We start from the raw sequence: 13,820 nt of genomic DNA, 5'->3' as shown, positions 1-13,820 counted from the left end.
ATAGCCAAAATTCCACGAATATGATGTTCACTACACACCTCATGATACATATAAGTCCTGTTCCAACTCTTGAAATACTTCCACGATGGAAGAAATGTATAGAAATTCATAACCAACTGCCGAGTCAACAATTATTGAGTTTCTCCTTCTGACAAGAAGCATTGCCTCATTATAACCAAATAATGGTATTTGCTCTTTATTACACTTCATATAATCTGATCGCACTGATCCCGAATCCAATAATCTCGTCTCACCAAGTATAAGCTGCTCAGGCAATAAACCACCTCAGACACGATCAAAAAGCCTCATATGACGCCACAATGAGCTAATAAGCTACGGACCCGATTGCGATACATAAGAAAAACGAACTCTGGAAAGGATTACTCAACCCACTTGACTAATTAGACAACTGAAAAGGTGCCATGAACCTTCCTCAGAAAATGGGACACAAACACACAAAATAGAATATACGGGACAGTACACAACATCACACTGCTGCGGCGTGCAACCCGATCCACACATGGTACCGTTGTGGCGTGCAACCCGATCCAAACAACATACATGTGGCGGCGTGCCACCCGATCCGCACAAAAAGAATCTATAAGGAAATACTTACCGAGCTAGAATGCTCATTACCACAAAATTATCCGAATATCGGACACAAGCACGCTAAGTGCATAATACCATCTTTGGAAGGACCGACAGCGCCATACGCTACAAAACTCAAGCACAACTAAGGTGCGATATATGATCTGAATCTCGAGAGCCATCCTGCTCACATAACACCATCGCTACGCGGGACCTCAACACATAAGAAATTTATCAAGCCGTTTCATAACTCACACGGCACCATATAGTATTACATGAAATAACCGATGACAAAATGACATCCAACGTCCGAATACTCCTCCATAGGCAGCTTTTATGCTTAAATGAACACATCCAACCTGATATAGAGCCCATATTCATATTCAAATCCATCCACAGAACTCAAGTCGATTCTAATCGCATCGTACTAGGCTAATAACCTTTAAAGTATCCATAATAATCATTTTTGCTATAACATACAAGAATAGCCATCTTAACCGGAACAATACTTCCACAGTCGACAACGAAATGAACGAAGCGCCCTCCAGGCATAAATTCTCGAATCAGCGATATTACCACAATCTTCATACTTGGTTTCAATCTTCACTCAATCAATTGACTACATGTCACTCTTACACAATCTTTCTGTGAGACACGCTCCCACGACCTTTCGTACCAGGTAACAAGCCTGCACATCCATGCTACCAGTTACACTAATGCTGTAAAGCATATCAAGAATCCACAAATCAATACACAAGGTCTCTTGCACCTAACATCAACCTTAGATGATTTCAAAAACAATACCATCTTACTTTAAACATCTAAATCTCTTTCCTGCTCATCCGAGCTCATGACATACTTCTCAACACCGAACCGAAATCTTAAATCCTTAACTTTCGAATCCCATGCTACTTAGTGCACTTAACCACGCCAATGCGTAGGAGTACAAGAATTCCATCATAACTTACGAACCACTAATAGGGTAAACACTTCATAATATAGAAACCTTCTTCTTAACTCATTCTCTTATCCATAAACAAATACCTGCCTCAAGTAGTGGTCTAAACCACCATAACTCTTCTGGGATCCCTCTACACATAACCTTCCCTAATACTCGAATTCCTCCAAATAAAATCAATTACGGCAGCCGTCAAGCCTCGCACGTACCGCCGCAAATCACATGCATAACTCAATGCGCTGAAAGGAACTGATCATTACCACCATCATGCCAATTTCACCATTGTTAGTCGACCCGTCTTTTCTCAATTTATTCTCAACTTGCCTTAGAAATAATAATATCTCCATTCATTACATCACAAACTCAAATCCATACTCATCCCGAGTGACCTTATTTCACGAGATCACGTTGTTTCAAAATCCACGAATCTCATACTCTTCCTTGTGCGCATTTTTACATCTTAAACTGGTACACCTATTCTGATACTTCTTTTATGAATCCGAAGTTATTTTCTTTCGTTTCTCATATGCTACACCACAACCTGAAGATAACGCAGAGTACTCCAAGCCCCATTTCATAATCTGCTGCAAAAGCTAGATACTCAACCATACTACGGACTCGAGATCCTTAGACACCACACTTTAAATTTTTGAATCCACTAGGACCGTTATCGAGAGTCACTTGCTATGACTTGTTCCCAAACAAGATCAACTCCAAGGCCCTGCTAGCACATGGACACTTTATCAAGGAAACACCCGATTGTCTCACTTTCCCTTTGCATTACATCTACACGAAGCATAAACTTTGAGTCTTCCCACCAACCTGAATATGAATTGATAAGGCCAAATATGGCACACATTCCCCAAATCCTTTGTTCAAATTACCACCGATGTTTTCTTTCCTTAGTGGTAATGACCCACCAATACACCGATAACCAGAAACCGCACAAGTTGACACTACGTAATCCAATTATAGACGGTGAGGCTCTCCCACATAGCTTGAAGTTACAATTACAAAATTCCGGAATCCAACGAGATTCTTTCTTCATCGTTGACATGATCCTGCACACGCAACTCGCCAAATTTTCTCGAAATCCTTCTATTAACCTTTAATAAACACTCTGAACCACTAGCCACATTTACATAATAAATCTCTTATCGGGTAGCCAGTATAATTCTTCGCAGAAGTTTCATCAACACCACGCGACCACTAACCTGCTCACAGGAGATAACCCACTTGTGGATATTATATGCTGACATATTCCAACGTCGTTGCACTGGGTGCAATTACTACGAAATCAGTATATCATCCTGGGTCTGAGCTCATTCACCAGCTGCACCAGTCCGTTCACTCCTCATGGACGTCAACTAAAGGTGCGACAATACATTCCAATCCAAAGTCATGTTGTATCCTTCTTCATATCAAGCAACTCCCACCTATCACACCCAATCTTTCTCAATATAGCAGCCAATATTCCAAATTAAGCCCGTAGACCTAGTCACTGTCCACCATGAATCCCAAATCACTTCAAACTTTCCTCAAGCCGTGTAGTTATCCTACCACGTAATCCATATGCTACCTTTCCACTCTCCCACTTTGGTCAACCATCTCCTTTAAGCAACTACTCTGCTTCTTTTTTCTTACACTTGGCCATTTCGGAACCTAACCACCGCAAGGCACCTTCCACATGTCCTTCTTCATCCTTCGCTGCCCAGTTGTTGCTTTAACTCAAAATCTATCTTTGTAGCACTTGAACCAATAGCTCGTTACCAGCTTTAAACCTTTCTGACGATCATCCTTCTCGAGACATCAATACTAGGAATGCTGCTTCGATCCTGAATCACTGCACACCCCATCTCTAACGACGGCTTCCCTTATACTAAATTCCTAACACCCCGTCTTGAAGGCGAGTTGAAAAAAACCATAACACTGGCGAACCTTAATGCATTTTACAAGGCGATGACACCACATCAAAATTGAGAACTCTACCACACTCGAAAATATCAAGCCTCGTTACTCCATCAACCCCAAACCTGAACATTCATAGTCCGATTGCCTTTTCTCTGCTGGAAATAAAACATGGAACCTCTAAATCATGTACTGGGAAAAACATTATTTCAAGTCGTTTACCGCCCTTACACATAGACAGGCATTCTACCATTACATAAATACTATGCGATAACAATGCATGAATCGTCATAATAATCAATGCCAAATCTCAAAACCTTAGGTAGTATTGATACTGAACTGAAACGATAGAGCGGCCTTCCGCAAGGCGACGACAATAGCCCAATTCATTACACAGGGAGAAGCATCCTGCACTACATCTGCAGTACCATTAAAAATTTCCTCGATCCCCAATTTATAACAAGCGCTTCGCGTCGCATAAGATTGAATAAGAAGGAAATGAAGGCATAAGCCTCAAAGGAATCAAATTGCATGATGAGGAATCAAAAAGGGAAGTATTCCTAACAGTCCTGTAGCCTCTCGAAGATAAGTACAGACGTCTCAGTACCGATCAGCAAGACTCTACTAGACTTGCTCATGACTCGTGAGACCTAAGTGAACCTAGAGCTCTGATACCATGTAGTCACGACCCAAAAATCCATAAAGATCGTGATGGCGCCGGACACCGCTGTCAGACAAACCAACAATAAATAATAAATAAATTCTCATTTTAATATTTTTGAAGTCATAGTTATTCCCCTCAATTAAATAGCAGAAGATGAGGTTTATAAAATACGTAATAATATCTTTAAAAATTTCCAATATAGTGTAACCCATAATCATCCCAAAACCCGGTGTCACAAGTGCATGAGTATTTACTAGGAAATTAAAAATAAAATACAGCATCTGTCCAGAATACAAATTAGACAGAAAAATATAATAACTCTGAAGGAGACTCTGTTAGCTGCGGATCGTAATATAGAGTGCAGCTCACCTATGTCTCCACAATTTTTAACCATACCTCTGCGCCCACAAGGCCGCTATACATATATGTACCTTCACAATAAAATGTGCAGCAAGTGCAGTATGAGTACGAAAACAACGTGTACCCAGTAAGTATCAAGCCTAATCTCGAAGAGGTAGAGACGAGATGGATGACTTTGATACTCACTATGGATCAATAGTATTAAATAATCATGAAATAGAAATATTTATATCTACGTGATTCACAGAGTTAACAGTAATTTTATTGACCAGTAGAAATAACTAAATTCCTTCAAATGCAGTAATTCTCAATATATTAATTAAATTCCTTCAATTCCAATAAATTTCCAAATTTATCAATTAGTCTCATTTACAGGAATAACAATAATTCTTAACAAGCAGAAATAATAATTCAATAAATTTCAAAGATTTCTAACTTATCAATTAGCTTCACAAGATACAATAAACGATTAAGGTATCGTGTGATTATTATTATTAAGCATGATTTCTGCCGAGGACATACAGCCCAATCCAGAGTGTCGTGTACACTGCCGAGGGACGTGCGGCGCGATCCATAGATGCATCTATCCTACCAAGGCATTCGGCCCGCTTCACAAGAAAGGAGGACATTTTCTTATGTACCTCTGGAATGAGAGTATATTTGTTATAAGATAAATTCAGGAGGAAGAACAATTTCTCTTAACAATTAATTAATTTAAACAGAAAAAAAGATCAAGTATATGAGATTTCCATCCTTTAATATTTTTATCTAACAATTCACAATATATATGTATATATATATATATATATATATATATCAAATAATATTAATTAAACAAAGAATACAATTTATACAAGTAATTCATGCTTTGAGTCCTAAACTACCCGGACTTTAGCATTAATAGTAGCTACACACAAACTCTCGTCACCTCGTGCGTACGTAGCCCCCACAATTAGCAACAATTATTTAATTTAATCACCTATGAGGTAATTTCCCCCTCACAAGATTAGACAAGAGACTTACCTCGTCTTGCTCCAATTTAATCTACTAGTAGGCCTTTTTCTCGATTATCCAACTTCGATTGGCTCGAATGTAACCAAAAATAATTCTATAAAATTACTAAAATTTATAGGAATCAATTCTATAAGGAAATACTACATTTTCAATAAAAATCCCGAAATTAACTAAAAATTCGTCCGTGGGGCTCACATATCGGAATCCGGCAAAAGTTACGAAATCCGACAACGCATTCAATTACGAGTCCAACCATACCAGTTTCACTCAAATTCGACTCCGAATCGATACCGAAATCTCAAAAATTCGTTTCTATGAGATTTCTAAAAATTTCCCAAATTTCAATCTCAAAACACTAATTAAGTGATGAGAACAATGATATATTTATGTTTATAGACCAAATCTAAGTTAGAATCACTTACCCCAATGTATTTTCCTTGAAAATCTATCAAAAATCGCCTCTGCTCGAGCTCCAATTTCTTAATAATGGCGAATGGGACGAATGCCCTCTTTTATAACTCTGCCCAGGCAGCCCTCGCTCCATGGCCTCGATCCTCGTCCTCGATCCTCGTCCTCGATCATGGCTCTCGATCCTCGACCTCGATCGTGGCTTCGATCCTCGGCCTCGATCGTGGCTTCGATCCTCGGCCTCGATCTTGGGAGCTCGATTTTGGGAGCTCGATCTTGGGAGCTCGATTTTGGGAGCTCAATTTTGGGAGCTCGATCTTGGGAGCTCGATTTTGGTCCTCAATTTTTTGGCCTCGATTTTTGGGCCTCGATTTTGGGCCAGAATTTCCAGCAGAAAGGAAAAATTGTAGCAGCTGTTTTAAGTCTAACTTTTGATCCGTTAACCATCCGAAACACACCCAAGGCCCTCGGGACCTCAACCAAATATATCAACAAGTCCTAAAATATCATACGAACTTATTTGAAACCTCAAATGACATAAAACGACGCTAAAATCACAAATTATGCTCCCATTCAAGCTTGATGAAACTTAAAATTTCCAACTTCTACATTCGATATCGAAACCTATCAAATCAACTCCGATTGACCTCAAATTTTACACACAAGTCATAAATGACATAACGGAGCTATAAAAATTTTCGGAACTAGATTCTGAACCCAATATCAAAAAGTCAACTCCCGGTCAAACTTCTAAACTTAAATTCTTGTTTTTAGCCATTTCAAGCCTAATTTAACTATGAACTTTCAAATAAAATTTCGAACACGCTCATAAGTCCAAAATCACCATACAGAGCTGTTGGAATCATCAAAATTCTATTTCGGGATCGTTTGTACATAATTAAATATCCGGTCAATATTTGAACTTAAACTCTTAATTTTTCATCAAAATTCCATATCTCGGGCTAGGGACCTCGTAATTTGATTCTGGGCATACACCGAAGTCCCAAATCACGATACGGACCTATCGAAAATGTCAAAATACTAATCGGAGTCTATTTGCTCAAAACATTGACCAAAGTCAAACTTGGCCTTTTAAAGCCAACTTAAGGAACCAAGTGTTCCGATTTCAACCCAAACATTTTCAAATCCCAAACCAACCATCCCCGCAAGTTATAAATCATTAAAACACATACAGGAAGTTTTATTTAGAGGAACGGGGTTCTAAAAGTCGAAACGACCGGTTGGGTCGTTACAACTTTCAAGAGTTACTTTAAAAAAAGAGAGTTAAAAAAAAGACAATGTAAATATTTAGCTAACCGGATATCTCTTGCGACATCATGGATCACATGAAAACATGCATGAGTTACTCAAGGACGAGGCTATTAAAGCCTTTGCCTTAGGCCTCTAAAATTTTGAGACCTCAAAAAGTATCAATGGATACACAATAATATTTTAACTCAAATTATAATGAAGTTTGTTGAAAAAAGTACAAAATCTGTGTAAAAAAGAAAAAAAAATATTTTTTTGCATAGAAATATTTTTGAACTTTGAATTAAATTACTCAGATCTCATATTAGCAAATAAAGCTTTTTACAACAGGATCCAAAGTGATGTATTGCAAAACACGACTAACATCTTATTTACTCAAATTAACCCTTGATAATATAAATAATAATTTTATTATTTGAAGTTAAAAGTCATATATCTTGTAAGAATAGTATAGTATAAACGGAAAAGGGTCAAAAATTCCCCTAACGTATTGAAAATAGTCTAAATTTGCCCTCATTCCACTTATTGTATTTGATTATCTCTAACATATTTGTATTTAACTTAGACTCGTCTGTGAAGCGCAACAAAATAATAAAATTAGAAAAGGAAAATTGACATCCCGCAACGACATATAATAGGAATTACCGATTTAGTTCTATTCTTTTATTCTCTAAACATGATATACGTTGATATTGTGGAAAATAAAATTAAAAAAAAACTTTAGAAATAGGAAGTAGCGAGATTTGAGAGAAAATATTTAGCTCCCATTTGGCCATAGATTTTGTGTAACGACCCGGCCGCTAGTTTTGATTATTATAACCATGTTCCCCATTTACTGCTCAATTTATGCTTTACAATTATTTTATGACTTACCGGGTTAGTTGGTTCGGGTCCAGAAGGAATTTGGAGTGAAATGAGACACTTAGTCTCATAATTAAAAATTTAAGTTAGAAAAGTTGACCGGATATGAATTTATATGTAAACATCCTCGAATTTGAATTCTGATGATTCCAATAGCTCCGTATGGTGATTTTGTACTTAGGAGCGTGTCCGAAAAATTATTTGGAGGTCCGTAGTGGAATTACGCTTGAAATTACGAAAGTTGAATTTTTGGGAAGTTTGACCGGGGGGTTGACTTTTTGATATCAAGGTCGGAATTTGATTGTGTAAATTTTAATAGATCCGTTACGTCATTTATGACTTGTGTGCGAAATTTAAGGTCAATCAGACGTGATTTGATAGGTTTCGGCGTCGTTTGTAGAAATTGGATATTTCAAAGTTCATTAGGCTTGAATTGGGGTATGATTCATAATTTTAGCGTTGTTTGATATGATTTGAAGGCTCGACTAAGTTCGTATGACGTATTAGGACTTATTGGTATATTTGGTTGAGGTCTCGAGGGCCTCGAGTGAGTTTAATAGGGTTAACAGATCGAATTCGGACTTAGAAGAAAAATCTAAAGTTTCTACCTTCTGGTGCAATTGCACTGCGGAACTTGGCTCGCAGGTGCGAGCACGTAGAAGCGCAATGGGCATCGTAGGTGCGCAAGGTCCGTAGAAGTGGACAGGAAACTCGCATAAGCAAGCTCGCAGGTGTGAGCTGGGATGCGCAGAAGCGGAGGTTGGGCTGGTGACTGTGGAGCGCAGATGTGGAAGGCATTTCGCAGGTGTGGACACGCACCTGCGCGTGGGGGATCACAGAAGCGATAATGAGCGCAGAAGTGGAGGAAAATCCGCAGAAGCGGTTAAAAATTCCGCAGGTGCGGAACCTCTGGACAGTGTACAAAAACAGAGGGGTCCGTAATTTTTCCAATTTTGGACATTCCAAACATGGGTTGAGATGATTTTTGAGCGAGAAATCACGGAAAATCTGGAGGTAAGTCACTTGTGATCATTTCTACTCCATAATATTGAATTATCATCGATTAATCCAACTAGATTACATATTTTTGAGGTGTAAATCGGGGATTTGAACTTAGAGATGTAAAAATAATATTTTAGGATTTGGAGGTCGAGTTTAGGTCAGAATTTGGTAAAATTGATATGGTTAGACTCGTGGTTGAATGGGCTTTCGGATTTTGTAATGTCGGATTTAGAGACATTGGGCCCACATGCAATTTTTGAGTTAAATTTCAGATTTTTGTTGGAAAATTATTATTTTCTTATGGAATTGATTCCAATAATTTTTATTGTCTGAATCGGATTATTTGTGGCTAGATTCAAGACATTCGGAGGCTAATTCACGAGGCAAAGGCATTGCAGAATGGAGAATTACACGGTTTGAGGTAAGTTGCAGTTCTAAACTAGGTCCTGAGGGTATGAAACCCTGAATTATGTGTTATGTGATTGGTCTTGAGCTGACGCACATGCTAGGTGACGGGCGTGTGGGCGTGCACCGTAGGAATTGTGACTTGGTCAAATTCCATGGAACTGTGTAGTTGAATAATCTGTTGATATCCGTATATTCTCTACGTGTTGGAGAAAATTGAGCTGCAACTCGTATTAAAAATTATGCTTAGGCATATGTTGTTATTATTGGTACCCACAGGGATCATTTTCGTGGTTGAATCATATGTTCAAATTGTAATTCATACTCACTCATGTTCATTCATTTCATATCATATCTCAGTCTCTATTGCTATTTATTTATACAATATTATCATTTTTGGGCTAATTTTCATGACATCTTGAGTCCGAGAGACTGGAGAGGTTGATGACTGAGTGAGGCCGAGGGCCAAATTGTGAGGATATTTATGGGATCGAGTTGCGCGCCACAACATGTTTCATTGTTATATGCCATGATTGGATTGTTATAGCGCTTGGGCTGAAGAACCCCTCCGGAGTCTATACACATCCCCAGTGAGCGCATGTACCTACTGAGTACGAGTGCGAGTGCTCAGTGTCGAGTCCTGAGTGCTGAGTGACTGAGAGGAATGAGTGATTGTGAGAAAAGAATGGCTGTGAGGTTGGAGTGAATGGGAGGACTGAGTGACTGTTACTCTGAGAGGATGCATTGAATCCATTATTGTTGCATTTTAGCTGTCATATATCATTGTTTTGGAAAACTCTGAAAGTCATTATTTCTGTTTCAGTCAAATTTGATATAAAATTACTGTGGAGTTTTAAAAGTTGAACTTGAAGGCATGCCTACCTTTTTATGTTAGAAAGTACTGTATTTGGACTTAGCTGTGAAGTTCGTCACTACTTTTAGTTCTTTATTTGTTATTGTTACTTGCTGAGTTGGTTGTACTCATACTACACCCTACACTTCGTGTGCAGATTCAGGTGATCCCGGACATAATGGGTGTTGATTCTTTCACACAGTTGATTTTTCGGAGATTCAAAGGTAGCTGCCATATTTCTCAGACCTTGTCTCTCCTACACTATCCTTTTGTTTATTGTATTTGATCTCAAAGTATCATAGACCGTATTTTCCAGACTTGTAATGTATAGATGCTCATGTACTCAGTGACACCGGGTTTTGGCAGTGTTTGCATTGGTATTTGCGAGATTTTTGTATCGTATTCAAATATTATGTTTTCAAACTTAAAGGAAATCGTGGGTTATTGATGTTATCGGCTAGCCTAGTATTGAGATAGGCGCCATCACGACAAGTGAGATTTTGGGTCGTGACAAGTTGGTATCATATCCTAGGTTACATAGGCCTCACGAGTCATGAGGAGGTTTAGTAGAGTCTTGCGGATCGGTACGGAGAAGTCTGTACTTATATTCGATAGGCTTCCGAACCCTTAGGAAAATTTCACCACCTTATATTCTGTCATGAGAATTTGTTGATTCCGGGAACTAAATTTCTATTATCCTATTCTCTCACAGATGGTGAGAACATGTACTACTGGATCGGACGGTCAGCCACCAGTGCCACCAGTTAGGCCCGCGAGAGGCTGAGGCCGAGGTGTAGCTTGTACAACAGTTGGAGCAGCACCCGTGGCACCACCAGTTGCTCCAGCTCAGGAGCAGATTCTAGCTATAGTTGAGCCGGCAGGACTAGTTCAAGCACCAATTGCACCTATTCTGATTCCAGGCCTTCAGGAGGCTTTGGCCCAGATATTGACAGTTTGCAGTGGTCTTGCTCAGGTTGTAACGACCTGACCAGTCGTTTTGAGCTTTAGCATGTCGTTCAGCAGTTTAAGGCCCTGAGTAACTTCACTTTATGTATTATGACTTGTATGCATGGTCGGAATTTAATTTCGAGAAATTCAGAGTTTATTTGGAATGACAATTCTAATTTTGGAAGCTTTAAGTTGGAGGAATTGACTAAAAGTGTGATTTTTGAGTAAACAACCTTGGAATCGGTATTTGAAAGTTCCAACAGGTTCGTATGACGATTTTAGACTTGGGCGTATTTCCGGATCGGGTTTTGGATGACCCGGGAGCATTTCGGCACATGTTGTGGAAAGTTGGTATTTTGGAAGGATTTCATAATTTGGGTTGAAGTGTATTTTAATGTTATCGATGTCCGTTTGGGATTTAGAGTCTGGGAATAGACTCGTATGGTGATTCTGGTATTGGGAGCGCGTTAGGATGTGGATTTAGAGGTCCGTAGGTCATTTCGAGATCATTTGGCGATTGTTAGAAATTTGAAGGTTTTTGAGAAGTTTGACTGGGAGTGGACTTTTTGATATCGGGGTCGGATTTTGATTCCAGAAGTTGGAGTAGGTCCGTAATATCAAATGTTACTTATGTACAAAATTTGAGGTCAATCGAACGTGATTTGATAGGTTTCGGCATCGATTGTAGGAGTTTGAAGTTTTAAAGTTCATTAAGTTTGAATTGGAGGGTGATTCGTAGTTTCGATGTTGTTTGGCATGATTTTAGGCCTCAACTAAGTTCGTAATGTATTTTGGGATGTGTTGGTATATTTGGTTGAGGTCCCAAGGGCCTCGGGTGGATTCCAGATGGTTAACGGATCGAGTTTGGACTTGGAATGAAAGCTGAAGCATCTGTCTTCTAGTGTAACCGCACATGTGAGGTTTTGGCCATAGGTGCGTTGCCGCAAAAGCGGCCAAGAGTGTCGCAGAAGAAGTTCTGGCTGGGACCGCAGATGCGGTCGAGTTTCACAGAAACGGGATCGTACTTGCGCACATGGAGCCGCGGTGGCAAAGGCACGAAAGCACGTATGGGGCTGCATATGAGGAGTTGAGGAGCCTGAAGGAGGACCGCAAAAGTGGTATTTCGGCCGCACCTGCGGGACCGCAGAAACGGTCAAGTGACTGCAGGTGCGAGAGGTCGCTGGGCAGTGTACTCTTTTAAGAGCGGGATTTGGCCTATTTTCTTTCATTCTCTCTTGGTTTGGGCGATTCTTGGAGAGGTTCAAGTGGAGGTTTTAATCATCAATGGCAAGGTAAGTTATCCCCACCTATTTTGAGTTAAATAAATGGTTTTCATATGGATTCAAGCATAGAAATTGGTAGAAATTGTGGGATTTTTGATAGAAAACCTTGAATTGGTATTTTTGAATTTTGACCACGAATTTGGCCATGGAATTGGAAATAAAGTATATATTTGAGTTCGTGAGGTTATGGGTAATGGTTATCTTCAAAGGTTTTTGGAATCCGGGCACGTGGGCCCGAGGGTTGGTTTATCAATATTTCGAGCGGAGTTGGAAATTGTTATAAATTGATTAATTATGAATATTAGAGTATATTTGATTGGGTTGCATCTTATTTGACTAGTTTTGGAGAGACGAGCATCATTTTGAGGTGTTAGAGAGGCTTTAGAGTCGGTTATGGAATTTCAGAGCGAAGTAAGTCTCCTGTCTAATTCTGTGAGGGGAAAATTACCCCTAGGTGTTGTATATTGATGTGTGCTACTTGTTGTGGGGGATACGTACGAGCGAGGTGACAAGAGCCCGTACGTAGCTACATTCATGTTATTGTCCGGGTAGGCTTAGGTTCACATCATGCTATATCTGTACTATTTGAGCAGTCTCTCACCTATTAAATTTCTCTGTTTTACATTACTACTTGAGACTAGACTTGCTATTGTATAGACTTCACGAGTTCATGATTAGTCATCGAATAATTTTATTCCTCTTACGGCATGTTTCCGTGGTATATATGTTTCATTGAAAGGTTTTTATTAAAGAGATTACAACTCACACGTTTATTCATGAGTGGGGTCAAGGACCCGTCAAAACTTCTTATTCTAATGGGATCGGGCCGTTCGCCTCGGTAGGATTATGTATTTCACTCTTATGGGATCGGGCCGTTCACCTCGACATGATTTATGTACCACACTCTCATGGGAGCGGGCCATTCGCCTAGGCAGTTTAATAGATGCATCCACGGTTCGTGTCGTTCGACCCTCGGTAGTGCACAATTTAACTATTTATGTTGGATTAGGTCGTACGCCTCGACATTTCCTATATCAATCCTCACGGAATTGTGCGCAATATTTGGCAAGAAGCCAGTGTATCTGTGAGTTTTCCCGATTTGAGTTATGACAATCTATTTGATGAGATCCACTATATTTATATATATACTCCGGTTTAAGGAGGGAATTTCTAATGGAGAGCTTGAGTTCCTCGTAAAAGGGGGAGGGGGAGGGGGGTTTGCACCACTTGATTTACACTTGTTTACCTCATTTACTTACTCTGCCTCATATTTACTTATCTCTTTACTGTACCTGGTGT

Source organism: Nicotiana tomentosiformis, chromosome 8 (genome assembly GCF_000390325.3).
Source record: "Nicotiana tomentosiformis chromosome 8, ASM39032v3, whole genome shotgun sequence".
Classification (NCBI taxonomy): Eukaryota; Viridiplantae; Streptophyta; class Magnoliopsida; order Solanales; family Solanaceae; genus Nicotiana; species Nicotiana tomentosiformis.
This window is presented reverse-complemented; position numbering follows the sequence as displayed.